General features: G+C 40.4%; 1 pseudogene; it reads right to left on the minus strand.

Annotated features, from left to right (window-relative positions):
* LOC110259702 lies at positions 294-966 on the minus strand (annotated as a pseudogene).

The following is a 13,258-nucleotide window of genomic DNA, read 5'->3' on the forward strand; positions in this document are numbered from 1 at the left end:
TGCCAGGGACCAAACACGCAACCTCATGGTTCCCAGTTGGATACATTAACCACTGCACCACGATGGGAACTCCTCCAATAACAATGACCATTTAAAGGACAGTGAGTTAAAGTGCTAGAGACATGAGTGCTCAACTCACTACTTTTTAAGGATTTTCTAACAAGGGCAGTGAGTGAAATAAGATTGTGGTTAGGTGATTCTCACTTGGCTAAAAGGTTATTGTTTCTGAAAAGAATCCCCAGAGCCAATGTCATGTCTCTGTTTCTCAGGCTGTAGATGAAAAGATTCAGCATGGGGGTGACCACTGTGTACATCACAGAAGCAATGATGCCTTTGTCATGGGACTGGCATGATGAGGAGGAAAAGTACACTGCCATAATTGTCCCATAGAACAGAGACACCACAGAGAGGTGGGAGCCACAGGTGGACAAGGCTTTGCAGATCCCTTTAGTAGAGGGGACCCTCAGGATGCGGACCCCAATGTGGCCATAAGAGACCAGGATGCCACTCAGGGGGAAAATGACAACTGCAGCCCCTGTAGTGAATAGGACCAGCTTATTGAGAGAGGTGTCTGAGCAGGACAGCTTAAGCAGAGTGGCATAGTCACAGAAGAAGTGGGGATGATGTTTTTAGAACAGAAGGACAGTTGAGCCAGAAGGAGGGTGTGGGTCAGGGCAATGGCACAGGAGAGGAACCAGGATCCAGCCAACAGAATAGACACAGCTCCTCCCTCATGATGACTGTGTAGTGTAGAGGGTGACAAATGGCCACATATCTGTCATAGGCCATCACTGCAAGAAGAAGGTTATCAATTCAAGCAAAAATCATGAAGATACATGTCTGTATTACACACACTGCATAGGGAATAGATTGATCCAGAGTCTGCATGTTCATCAGCATCTTTGGAACTGTGACAGATGAAAAGGAGACATCCGTGAGGGCCAGTTGGCTGAGGAAGAAGTACATGGGGGTGTGGAGGTGCGGGTCCAGCCTGATGAGCAGGATGATGAGCAGGTTCCCCAGCACCATGGTCAGGTATATGCTCAGGAACAGGGCAGAGATGCCCTGCTGCTCTGGCTGAATGGGGAGCCCCAGGAGGAGGAACTCAGACATGTAGCTCTGGTTCTCCCTCCTCATGCTCCTCTCCTGTCTGCTGGGGAATGCAGGGAGCTTAGGATATGCAGGGACTCAAAACAAGGTCCTTGCCTGAAAAACCTGAAGGCAGGTTCCTAATCAAGGAAGGGAGCTCACCTGAATGGTACAAGCCAAAGGTGGGCTTCTAGTCAGGATAAAAGCCTGACTGAACAGTGCATGTCGAAGGTGGGCTTCTGGTCAGGATGAAAGCCTGCCTGTATGGTACAAGCCAAGGGCAGGCCTCAGGTTACACAGCTCTCATTTTGATGTTGATGGGGAAGAATTGGGGCTTTCCTGGGAAAACAATTTCCATGTTTGTGCTGGAGAACACGGATTGTTTCTCAGGTGACCTAGTCTTGCCTGTTGTTTTATTTGTTATTCAGTTTTCCCCAGTCTTTCCTGATTATTTGCTTATTATTCTTATTTTCCATTCTTATTTTCCTGTGGTGATTTTTGATTTAGCAAAATTACAACAATAGTATAATATGAATTTCATCCTGAAGGACTTTCCCCTATTTAAATCCAACTTAATTAAAATATAGTGTTTATCTACTAACTAGTTATACAGTAAACTTTAGAGTTAGGATTTTAATGTGGTTCATAGAAGTTAGACATATATTATTCTTGACCAAAAGACACATAGCTATGAGTTATAGAAGCTTTTAAGTGATAGCTGGTTAAGTTGGTTTATATTTTCTTACACTGTATCACTGCCATAACACTTTAAAGATAAGCACTAGTCTAAAAACAAGATTTGTTATGTCTGGGACCTCGTCAACATGTGGAGACTGACTAGCCATGGGATGATTTGTACTGAGTTTCCTCTTTTCCACATGATGTATTGTACCTAATTTCCCTTAAGTTGTACTCACTAAATTTAGTTGACAAAGATCTTAGAACATGATGTATAGCTGCTGTACCATGTAAAAGATAACCAATGTACATTTAACACTATGATGTAATCTGCAGTTAGAAACTGTCTATATAATCAACCACTTATGCCAATAAAATTTGAGCAGTCCAACACCCTGAAAGAAGGGACAAAGAGGCTGTCTCCATTGCAAAAGCTGACGTGCGTCCGTCTCATTTGGGAAAATTGTACACTCCCTATCCACCAGAGCTGGCCTCTGGCAGGGGAAGGACAGGAGTGGGAATATCAGAGACATTGAACTCATATTGTGGTGACCACATTAGGTCTCTCACCTTCTCATGGAGAAAAAGAATAACTGCCTGCATTTGTTTTATCACCTGTTGTTGCCAAAGCAAGTGACATACCCTCAACGCTCAACATGATTCCTTTCAGTGAAAACCAGAGAAAATTCTACACTTTTTCTTTTTAATCAACCATGTTTCTAACACTAAGCTAATAACTGGACATAGAAGAATAAATACGACATACAGGACCTCCACCCTCAGGAGACTATCCCTCAAGGACACACTTGACCAAGGACTAACTAAATGACCCTAAAGCCAGATTCACTGTGTTGTAACTTTGGCCACATGAAATTCTTGATGTAGGACTTGGAAGCTAAATCTCTATTAGCCTCATGTTTCCCCTCTATAATACCATGAGGATGCCAATATCACACTTCCATAGATTTAAAAAAATGGTTCTAATTCATGAGGCATTAATCTCCAAGAACAATTTTCTGCATAAAATAAACACCAAAAATTGTATAGATTATTTTTATGAGAGGATTTATATCCACCCAAAAATCAGCATTAAGTTCAGGAATTTAACAGTATTATGAGGTGATCACTATAAAGGACCAAGAAACTGCCCTAAAATTGAGCAACTGAGTTCTCAAATTCTTTTATTTATTTATTTATTTATTTATTTATTTATTTATTTATTTATTTATTTCTCTTTTCTATTATCAGGGCCACACCCAAGGATTGGGGTGTCTCTTAGAAGTCAGTATCCTGATTGAAAGGCAAGGGGTGTAATTGGATCTACAGATGCCAGTCTATGCCACAGATGCAGCAATACCAGATCTGAGCTGCATCTGTGACCTACACCTCAGCTCATGGAAATGCCAGATCCTTAACCCACTGAGCAAGGCCAGAGATTGAAAACCCACAACCTCATGATTCCTGGTCAGATTCCTTTCCACTGCTCCATGATGGGAACTCCTCTCTCACAATCTTAAGGTGAGTTTCTGAGCTCATACCCTGTCACAGGGATCAGTTCCTTGCTCAAACTTTTCTTAATGTATGCTTATCTTCTTGCCAAGAAATAAACCTTACTTCCGGGCATGGACCTTCATCTATCTCCATCTACATCTGATCCTCCAAGTTGGCTCAGATCTGGATATTCATCGTTAGGAAGACACCTGAGATCTGAGATGTAGTCTGAGAGGTGAGAGGTACTGAAAGATTGGGGTGTCTCTTAGAAGTCAGTTTCCTGATTGACCAGCACTATTTCCCAATATTGAGCTTCACACTGATAATAATGGAAAGTTAATGAACACAATGGCAGACAAATACATTTTTGCATGATTGCCTCACTGAACTTTTCAAGAGTCTGAGGAGGGATCATATTAAAACTTCAATTTGGGGAGTTTCCATTGCAGCTCAGCAGGCTTAGAACCCAAGTAGTATCCATGATGATACCAGTTTGTACCCTAGACTCACTCAGTCAGTTAAGGATCCAGAATTGCCATGAGCTGCAGTGTAGGCTCCAGACAGGGTTTGGATCTGGCATTGCTGTGGCTGTGGTGTAGGCCAGCAGATGCAGCTCTGATTTACCCTAGCCTGGGAACTACCATATGCTGCAGGTGAAGCCCTAAAAAATTAAAAATTCAAAAAAAATTTAAAAACTGCACTATCAACATACTCAGAAGGAGTAGGAAATGAACATGATCATAGTGAGTAAGAACTGTAGTCACATTTCTCTCACATGCTTTTAAATATATACTGAAATCTTTGCTTCTATGACTCTATGTTCCTCCCTCTGTTTAGACAAACAGGCAGAAACGTTTTGTGATTTGAAGGCGTCCTACTGCTCAGATAACTGTCCACTCTCATATTCCTGCAGACATTTAGTTTGCCATATGCCTTCCATATCATTCAATCCATCATCCTTTATTTCTCTCTGGGAAGCAGAGAACAGTGTTTGTTCCCTGCATTTTACCATCAGGAGTAGGGATATAGTTATTGCATAGTGGAACCTTGTCTCAAACATGGATTTTCTGATCATTTTTCAGTACAGAGAATCCACCCATTTCTTTTTATGAGGGGTAGAGAGGCTAACGCAAAATGTTAAAAGTGAAAATTTCATGTTAAAACATGCCTGAGAGAGGAAAGTTATATTAACATTATGTAAGATTCTGTCAATAGATGCTCGCTTCTGACAAGGGAGTTGCTTGGGGTTATTAACTCATTCAGTTCATGGGGCACAAGGAGGGACCAGGCACTTGACTCTCCTGCCAAGCACAGGCTTCTCACTGAAAGCTGCTGGGTCAGACTTAGCCCAGGATCTCACAGATCACCTGCAGGAGAACCAGAGCTCCTAATGACACCCAGGAGATGCAATGGGAACAGAAGAGAACAATACAGACATGAAACTTTGATTCCATCAGCACTCTGTGCAAAAAGGTTGTTGGGAAACTGCTCAGTAGTGAAGAGGAGATGATGTGTGACCTAGGAGTGGGGTGTTGAGAGAGATTATAAATTAGCTCATTTTCCTAGCTTCATACCAAATACCATCCCCTGCACAATCAGGACATGGAGATTCAGGGGTGTGGGTCTCCTCGAGGCTACAATTTGCTAAGTGCTAATGATGTGTCTGGCTTCTTCAGCACCGTACATGCAAGGTCTGTCAGCAATTAGCATGACCCCATGGAACAGCACTGGATGCGGAGAATCACCATGGCCAAACCCAAGGCCACCAAGCTATTACATGGGGAATGATGAAGATCTGAGTGTCAAAGTATGTGATTCCAGAAATGAGCATTTCATTTGTAAATGAACTGACCAAAATTGAAGCAGGGTTTCAAAACTATTGGGCTTCCAGGGGCCCTGCGGGCAGAGTCAAATCACAGGAAAATGGATGCCAATAGCTCTGCAGAGTCTGTTTCCTGAGGAGCTGCCTGTGTATCTTCTGGTCTCAGGCTAGTGGAGGATAAAAAATGAGAGAATGTCCCCCTACACACAACACACAGATATTTATTTCTTCTGTGTGAAGGAAGTCAGGCATGGGTTTGTTACCCAAAAGTACTCACACACTGTCACAGACACAAACTTGCCAAGTAGAGATTTATAGGTTTTTCTGATTTATTCTGTGAACTAGATAAACACAGTCAGGATGTGAGTCAGCTTCACACAAATCTATGCAAAACTCACAAACAAAATACCCATGTACCACACAGCTACACACACAGAACTATCAAGCATCCTAGACCAGAGGCCTTGTTGACACAAGTCATTCATATTAGAAAAACAAGCAGTGCGCAAGGTCTTATACATAGCACACAAGCAGTAGATGCACATAGAACAGGCATACAATGAGGAAATGTGCAGGCTTCTGTGATCTCTCTACATCCTAGTGTGTGTCATTCAGTGTCTTTGTCAGTTACACATACACACATACAGACTCATACAACACCACACACACACAAATATACCTAATGTCTCTGATGGTCACACAAACACTCACACATTGACACACATGCCCGACTAGGGAGGTTTCTGGTCTCCTTCTGAGCTATACCTGTGATCTGAGTTCAAATACCTTCTGCTTCATTCTGTTACCTGAATCCTCACTTTCTGTCCAGAAGACCCAGGGTCCAATGAAAAGAGCAAACCTTGGAGGCCTGAGGATCTGTACAGACTCTCATGGTGGTTCTCCAGCTTCAAAATGATGCACAAGGGGATCTGTCTTTCTGCATCCTAAAGAGACCCCAGAGGGAATCTTCCCCAGTCACCAACTAGAGAAGCAATCCACTAAGGCAACTGCCCAACTTCTTCCTGGCCCTTTGGGAAGGTTGTTGTTTAGAGTCCACAGGGGCTGAGCTGAACCTGGCTTCACAGGGAGAGTCTCCCAGATATGAGTGGTACCTTGGGCTTCAAGTCGAGTCTCTGATGAGAAGCAGGAGTTCCCCCATTTCCCGTGGCTGTCATGCATACAGCTTCTCCCAAGGGTGGTGTATAGTACAGGCAGGATAAGGGCTTCTGCAGGGTCCCCAACACTGACACGGGCTTCCATTAGGACACAAAGGCTCTTAAAATGTTTGTGTCTCCACACTCCCCTGGAGGTTTTGTAGGGTAGGTCTATGTCTTGTTCAGGAGAAAGGGGATTGAATATAAAACTCAAAAAAACATTCTGGGTACTTCTCCTACTAAGAGAGCATATTTGAGCAATTTATCCAAGGTCCTTGGACCCAGTTTCTTGAAAGTGGAAATGATAATCATAGTCCGTGTGAGTTGGAAGGATGGTTTAATGAGCACCTAATGAAAGCTTACTAAATGGTTTATTGTCAGTGTCTTTGTATCACTAGAGATCAGCTATGGCTCAAAACAGGCAATTGTGACTGGTAACTGTTGAATGAATTCATCTGTTCATTCATTCACCCATTCCCTCAAATAATCATTAAGATTCACAAAATTGTAATACTGATATATTCTCTAGAGACATAACAGATAATAATATAATCAGGAATCCCTTTCTTACCACACACATCTAATTGGGAGGTGATGCAAAAAATTTTTCAGGCAAAATAAATGGCAGGTAAATGGTAACAAGTGCTGCAGAATTATGAGAATCATGCATGGAGCTAGGCGGCTCAAGAAGTTGAAAAAATACCCCAGTGCTAGAGGATTCTTTTACAAAGGAACACAGACACCCCTTCCATCAAGTGAATCCAGGTCTGTAAACTGGTTTATACAATTACATCCCTATTAGACTGGATAAAATTGAAAAGAAAGATGCTCTCAGTGTCATTGAAGGTGTGATGGAACTGGAACACAAATACACTGCTCATGGGAATACAAAGCAGTTTGAAAATGTTTTGAAAAGTTACACATATATTTAGCATGCCAGTAAGTATTTGTACAAGGTAAAAGAATGCATATAATTTACATATATTTATACAAGAAAGTTCATACCAGCTTTATTAATATCAAAAAGCTATAATCAGCCCAGATGTTCATCAAAAGACTTACTGTTAATAAGTACGTGTGGGTATATAACTAAATCGTGTGTGTGTGTGTGTGTGTGTGTGTGTGTGTATAACTAAATCACTTTTCTTTACACTTGAAATTAACACTATATTGTATATGAACTATACTTCAACAAAAATAAACTCTGGTTAAAGTTAAAAAGGATAAACAGAAACTGATATATTCTCTAGAGAGTATAAATAAAAATAAAAAATTTTTAATAATAAAAAAGTTGCAATATTTTAAATGTGAGTGGATGCAACAGCTGTGGTATATCCTTAAAATGGAATACTACACAGATTTAAAAAGAATGAACTATTGATACATAGTACAACATGAATAAATCTCAAAATACTTATGCACAGTGAAAGAAGGCAGGAAAAAAAAAGAATACACACTGAACAATTACGCTGAAATAAGCTTTTAGAAGATGCAAATAATCCATGTGACAGACACAGAATAGTGCTTCCCCTGAGCACAGATGGGAGGAGAAAAAAGAAGGCAGGAGGGTAGACATCAGAGAAATTCCTGATCTTGATGGCAGCTGTGGTGGTAATTTCATGTGTATGTACATATGTCAAAACTCATCTAATGATATATTTTATTTTACCTTTTTTTAAATTGAAGTTGATTGGCAATATTGTGCCCATTTCTGCAGGACAGCAAAGAGACCCAGTCCTGTACATACACATTCCCTTTCTTATATCCTCTTCCATCATGGGCTATCCCAAGACACTGGATATATCTCCCTGTGCTATACAGTAGGACCTCATTGCTTATCCATTCTAAATCTAAAAGTGTAATAACCCCAAACCCCCATCCACCACATTCCCCCTCCTCCCCCTTGGCAAGCACAGGTCTGTTCTGTATCTCTATGACTCTGTTTCAATTTTGTAGATAGGTTCATTTGTGCCATATTTTAGATTTCACATGTAACTGATATCATATGATGTTTCACTTAGTATGAGACTACCTAGTTGCATCGTGTTGCTGCAAATGCCATTACTGCACTCTTTCAATGGCTGAATAGTATTCTATTCTCTACATATACCACATCTTCTATAAACATTCATGTCTTGATAGACATCTAGGTTATTTAAAGTCTTGGCTATTGTGAACAGTGCTGTTATGAACACAGTGGTGCATGCAACTTTTGGGGTTTTTTGTTTTTTGTTTTTTTAGTTATTTTCATTTCTGTTATACAGCATGGGGCCAAGTTACACATACATGTATACATACTTTTTCCTCCCATTTTTGTGTTGCGATATAAGTATTAAGACATAGTTCTCAGTGTTAAACAGTGGGATCTCATTGTAAATCCATTCCAAGAGCAATAGATTGCATCCATTAACCCCAAGTCTCCAATCCCTCCCACTCCCTCCCTCTACCCCGGGCAGCCACAACTCTATTCTCCAAGTCTATGATTACATTTTCTGTGGAAATGTTCATTTGTGCTGGATATCAGATTCCAATTATAAGTGATATCATATGGCATTTGTCTTTCCCTTTCTGACTTACTTCACTCAGTATGAGAGTCTCTAGTTCCATCCATGTTGCTGCAAATGGCATTATGCCATTCTTTTCTATGGCTGAGTAGTATTCCATTGTGTATATATACCTCATCTTCCTAATCCAATCATCTGTTAGTGGACATTTGGGTTGTTTCCATGTCTTGGATATTGTGAATAGTACCTGCAACTTTTTGAATTGTAGTTTTATCTGGATATATCCTCAGGACTGGGATGGCTAGATCATATGGTAGGTAGTTCTATATGCAGTTTTCTGAGTCAAATGCTATACTCTACGTATATGAAGTTTACTGTATGCCATTTATACCTCCAAAACTCTGTGTGCTTTTAAAGAAACAATAACAAAATTAAGTATGGCCATGTTACTCCTCTATGGAATCCCTTCTAGCAGGTTCCCAAATCAGACTGAGAACCAAAAATGCAACTATAATGGTCAGTTTTACATGTCAGCTTGGCTAGGCTACAGCACCCAGATATTTGTTCTAATACACTTTTAGATATTTCCATGAAGGCATATTTGTGGGTGAGATTAACATTGTAATGCACAGACTCGGAATAAAGCAGACTGTCCTCCATAATGAGGGTGGGCCTCATCAATCAGATAAGGACCTTAGGAAAAAGAAGGACCTCCCACAGAGAAGAGACACTTCTGTTGGCAGCCTGCCTTCAGACTCAAAGAGCAACTTTCCCTGGGTTTCCAGCCTGCCAACCTACCCTGCAGACTTTACATTTGCTGGCCTCCACAATTCTAAGAGCCAATTTCTTTCTTTCTTTCTCTCTTTCTTTCTTGCCTGCTTGCTTGCTTGTTTACTTGCTTGCTTGCTTTTAAGGCTACATCCATGACCTATGGAAATTCCCAAGCTAGGAGTCACATTTGCTACAGCTGCTGGCCTACACCTCAGCCACAGCAATGTGGGATCCAAGCTGCATCTTCAACCTGCACCACAGCTCACAGCAACACCAGACCCCAGAAACACTGAGCAAGTCCAGGGATTGAACCCACATCCTCATGGATACTAGTCAGATTCATTTCCACTGAGCCAAAAAGGAACTCCTAGCCAACTCATTAAAATAAATCTCCATATCTTTTTTTTCTTAATATTTTGGCCATCCCATAGCATATGGATGTTCCCAGGGCAGGGATCAGATCAGAGCTGCTGTTTCAGTCTATGCCACAGTTGTGGCAACTGGAAACTTTCACCCATTGTAGAGATGCCACCAATCCCATAATGCCACAACAGGAACACTATAAATCTCTCTCTCATAGACATACACACACACACACACACACACACACACACACAGACACACATTTGTTCTCCTTCTCAGGAGAATCTTGATCAATACACCTACTATGACCTTAAGTGCCCTATGAATCTGGTCCTCTGATGTCTCTATACTTATCACCCACCATCCCTCTCCCACTTAGTCCTGTCCAGGTACAGAGGCTCCATTAATGCCCATCCCTGGGACAGAGCAGGCACCATCTCCCCTCAGAATATTTGCAGGTGCTGATCTCCATGCCTTTTCCCAGGCAACCCATGGCTCACTTTCCTGTCCTTGCAAGTGTCTTTGGATGTTACCTTCCCAATGAGCTCTACTTAGACCACACAGTGTGAAATTATGAACCAGCACTCTTGCTCTCCCACAATCCCATTTTGTTGCTGTTATTTTTTTTAGGGCCAAACCCCTGCCTATGAAAAATCCCATGTGAGGTGTGGAATCAGATCTGTAGCTTCTGACCTATACCACAGCGACCCCAATGCAGGATCAGAGCTGAGTCTGTGACCTACACTGTAGCTCACAGCAATACAGGATCCTTCACCTGCTAAGAGAGGTCAGGGATAAAAAATGAGTCCTAATGTACACTCATCAGGTTCTTTTTTTTTTTTTTACTCAAATGAATTTATCACATCTGTAGTTGTTTAATCATCAGGTTCTTTACCACTGAGCCATGACAGGAATCCCTTGTTCCCCCCTTCTTATGCCTCCTTTATTCACAGAAGTTTTGGCCTATTGAAACATAGAATTTATTTTTTTCAGACATAGAAACCCATTATCCATTGAACTTTCATCCCAGTAAAGAAATAATGACTGTTTTGAAAATAAATAAATTTATTGTGTGTTAGGTTAAAATTTTAAAAATATATATCAGATAAAAGTCTTTCTTTGAAACAACATAAAAAAATGATAAAGACATTCATTCCAAAACAGAAAAAAAAAGGAAGTTAAATCCTTCTATGGAAAAAAAAGGAGAATGATGAGCTCAATCAGGAGTGCTGGAAGGTAAACTCTATAAGGTGATACTTTTTTTAAACTCCTATTCTTAGAATATAGACCATTGCCTGGCACATAGTGACCAACAGTCAATGTTCTTCTGTGCAGAAATTTTAAATTCAGGCATTTAGCATGTTTTCTTATTGGAAGAGAGATCTCTGGAGAAAAGACAACACTCATTTCCAAGACTAAAATTAATCCAATAGCTGTAGCATGTTCTCTACACAAACATCCAATTTAGTGGGAACAATTTAGTCTTCCTGGAATGGAAAAATTTGGTAATTGGATTGACTACTCAGTAATCTCTTATTGTCAAAAGCACAAAGTTTATTTAGGTTTAGCAAGCCATCACAAGTACATCATTAGCTTGATACTGCATTGACAAGATGAGCATTTTGGACTTCACTAAAATGAAACAATAGAATCTTAACTGAATATTTGTAGCTTTGGAAGGCAAGAAGCCAACACATGGAAGCAACCCAAATGTCATTGACAGAAGAATGATAAAGAAGATGTGGTACATGTATACAATAGAATACTACTCATCCATAAAAAGAATGAAATCATGCCATTTGTAGCAACATGGATCAAGCTACAGATTATCATACTAAATGAGGTAAACCAGACAGTGAAAAACATACAAAATATGACATCACTTATATATGGTATCTGAAAAAAAGGTTATGGGGAATTTCCATTGTGATGCAATGGAAATGAATCCAACTAGTATCCATGAGGATGTGGGTTTGATCCCTGACCTTGCTCAGTGGGTCAGGGATCCAGCATTGCACTTAACTGTGGTATAAGTGGCAGACATGGCTTGGATCCTGTATTTTGTGGCTGTGCTGTAGGCCAGAAGCTGTAGCTCCAATTCAACCCCTAATCTGGGAACTTCCATATGCCTTGGGTGTGGCCCTAAAGACACACATACACAAAAGATACAAGTGGACATATACACAAACTGAGGTAGACACACTGATATAGAAAACAAACTTGTGGTTACCTAAGAGTGAATGGACAAATTATGAGTTTGGGGTTAATATATACACACTGCTATAAATAAAATAGATAACTAACCAGAACCAATTGTAGAGTACACAAAACCATATTCAATATTTTGTAATAACATATAAGGGAAAACAATCTGAAAAAATATATATATATAACATATAAGAAACTTAAGCATGTCACACTATACCTGAAACTAACACATCATAGGCCAACTGTACATACCTCTAATTAATTATTTAATTAATCAAACAATTAAAAAAGCAGTGCCCAAGAATAGATGACCATAACACAACTAAATATATATATATATATATATATATATATATATATATATATATATTTCATAAAAGTTGTAAAGGCCTAAATGTAAGAATAATATAACACAGGGAAAAATAAATTTAAACATACTAACACATAGACATAAAAGAGTTTGGTATTTTTTTTTTGTCTTTTTGCTATTTCTTGGGCCGCTCCTGTGGCATATGGAGGTTCCCAGGCTAGGGACTGAATCAGAGCTGTAGCCGCCGGCCTACGCCAAAGCCACAGCAATGCAGGATCCAAGCCGAATCTGCGACCTACACCACAGCTCATGGCAACACTGGATCCTTAACCCACTGAGCAAGGGCAGGGACCGAACCCGCAACCTCATGGTTCCTAGTCAGATTCGTTAACCACTGCGCCACGACGGGAACTCCAGAGTTTGGTATTTTGAAGCCCAAAAGTTGAACATGTATTGTGGGTAATGTCACATTTGGAGGAATAAATGGACAAGAGGTATGACTAAAGGGAAAGAGATTGATCCAATAACAACGACCATTTTAAAGACAATTACAAAATGTTGGTGCTCAACACACAACTTTCTAAGACTTTACTAACAAGGTCAGTGAGTGAAATAGGGACAAGGTTAGGTGATTCTCACTGGCTAAAAAGTTTTTTTGTGAAGAATCCCCAGAGCCAATATCATCTCTCTATTTCTCAGGGTGTATATGAAAGGGTTTAGCATGGGGTGACTGCTGTGTACATCACAGAAGCAATGATCTTAGCAAGAGATATGCATTAAACCTGTATTAATTGCTCAGTCTTCCTCCTCCTGCCTCCAGGACAGATGCCCTAATGCAGTGGTCCCTAAACTTGAATGTTCTGTAGAG

Source organism: Sus scrofa, chromosome 1 (genome assembly GCF_000003025.6).
Source record: "Sus scrofa isolate TJ Tabasco breed Duroc chromosome 1, Sscrofa11.1, whole genome shotgun sequence".
NCBI lineage: Eukaryota > Metazoa > Chordata > Mammalia > Artiodactyla > Suidae > Sus > Sus scrofa.